At 41.5% G+C, this 2333-nt stretch overlaps 1 pseudogene; it reads right to left on the reverse strand.

Annotated features, from left to right (window-relative positions):
• Nucleotides 1-950: 950 nt before the first annotated feature.
• On the reverse strand, nucleotides 951-1994 carry LOC132519518 (alpha-enolase-like; annotated as a pseudogene).
• Nucleotides 1995-2333: the final 339 nt, after the last annotated feature.

Genomic DNA, 2333 nt, shown 5'->3' on the forward strand with positions numbered 1-2333 from the left:
GGTCACACAAACATTATGTCAAGTAACTGAAGTCAGACTCATATAAGTACATGCTACATGATTCTATGAAGATAAAGTACAAAGCAGCCAAAACTACTATATTGTGTTAGAATTCAGGATAGTGTTTATTTTAGAGAAAGAAAGAGGGGGTTGTAATTGGAGGGGGACATGAAAGGGACTTTTAGAATGCTGGAAAAGTCCTGTTCTTGAACTGTTTGTGATTACAGAGGCATTTGTGAAAAAAATCCTGAAGCTGTATGACTGTGTCCTATATACTTTACTGTCTGTATGTTACGACTCACAATAAAAAATAAAAAGAACAAAAAAATTAAGATCTCACAGTTGTGCATGAAAATCATTATATCCCAAAACATAATTAAACTTTTCTCAGTACTTTGTAAAAATTTTACTTTGTAAAAACAACAAAGAAAATTGTTTTATGTGAATTTTTCTTTGTTCACCAAAAAGAACATATTATATTGTTATAGGATAAAATGAAGGGGTATGAAAAAGTTTTCCTGATATATTAACTTTTATTAATTAAATGTTCTTTTTGATACTTTAATTTCTTTTTACTGGTCACTGAGATCTTTTTATTTTGCACACAGAACCACTAAGGATCTTGCCTGTGGACACCTCAGAGATTGCACTGTAGATTCTCATGGCTCCAGACAGTTGGTGGAAAGAAAGATGAGAAAAACTATGATTTGGGTCAATGACATGATTACAGAGCTAAGGTTTCCAACAGAGTTTCAGGTGGTCAACTTGGCTTCTGAAGCAGTTCTAAGGAAGCAGTGAGAGAACATCACAGGGATAATAGAAGGGCATTAACTACCAGAAGCCCCTACATGTATCAACTGAGACCTTGAACTATCTGCGTAAACATCAGAAGCAGGGTTCTAGCCAGCCAACTAGTGACTGAAAGGCTCAGGTGCTCACCTGCCCAGAACTTACTTGGCTACCTGGTTTCTGAACTACTTGCTAGCAGATTTAGCCTTGCTGCCCAGTTCTTCTTCAATTATGAGGATCTGGTTGTAGTTGGCCAAGTACTGGGTTAGGCAAGGTGCACCAGTCTTGATCTGCCCAGTGCAGGGCTCCACCACCAGGCAAGCAATGAAGATAACTTCGGTTATGAGTTATGAGACACCATGATGCCCCACCCACCGGACTGAGCCAGTTTGCACACCTGAAGAGAATTGGCCAGGGAGCCGATCTGCTACACTTTGAGCAGGAGGCAGTTGCATGATTTCTCACCCACGGCCTTGGAAATCTGCTTCAGGCTGGTCACTGAGAGATTGTCCCCCACCACCTGGATTCCTGTACTAGCAGTGAACTTCTGCCAAGCTTCCCAGTCATCTTGGTCAAAGAGATCTTGAATAGACACTAATGGGTAGTCCTTGATGAAGGAATTGTACAGGTCGAACAACTGGTCAGGTGTGGTGTACCTGCTGAGATCATTGGGAGACTTGAAGTCCAGGTCACACTTCCCTGACCTGAGGAACTCAGAGGCAGCCAAGTCCATGGCAATGACAACCTCATCGGTGTAGCCAGCTATCCTGATCTCATTCTTCAGCAACTCCAGAGCTTCTTTCTTCTTCACGAGCAAACCAGCCTTCATCCCCCACATTGGTGGCATCTTTCCCATATTTCTTCTTGATGACATTCTTCAGGTTGTGGTAAACCTCTGCTCCAATGTGCATGGCTTCCCTGAAGTTTGCCTCACCAACAGGGAGGATCAGAGACTCTTGCATGGCCAGCTTGTTGCCAGCATGAGAACCACGTCAAGCACACTGAAGGCTGGAATGGACAAGATGACTTCAGAGTTGTCAGTTGAGTCAGAAATTTGGAGGTACAGGGGCACCCTTTATAAAAAACCTAGCCTTACAGACAGCCAGGGTCCCTCCCAAAATGAAGTTAGTACTATATTTAGATTTATTTTCCATTTCATTCATCTCTATCATCCATTTTTCAGTCTTCTACTTGTTCCAAATGCTCAGTTTACATAATTCCTCTGATCTACAAATATAATACATTTACCTAAAATTTTTAACTGGTAATTGTAGTGGATTGAATAGTGTCCTCTCAAGATTCATGTCTAACCAGAACCCCAAAATGTAACCTCATTTGGAAATAGGGTTTTTGCAGATGTAATTAATTAAGATGGAGTCATACTGGATTAGGCTGGGATCTAAATCCAGTGACTGATGTCCTTAAAAGAAGAGAGGACACATCAAAAGAGACATACAGAGGGAAGAAGCCTATGTGAGGACAAAGGCAGAGATCAGGGTGATGCAGTTACAAGCTAAGGAATGCCAAGGGTCGCAGGGTCCACC

The sequence above is a fragment of the Lagenorhynchus albirostris genome, chromosome 4 (genome assembly GCF_949774975.1).
Source record: "Lagenorhynchus albirostris chromosome 4, mLagAlb1.1, whole genome shotgun sequence".
NCBI classification, from domain to species: domain Eukaryota; kingdom Metazoa; phylum Chordata; class Mammalia; order Artiodactyla; family Delphinidae; genus Lagenorhynchus; species Lagenorhynchus albirostris.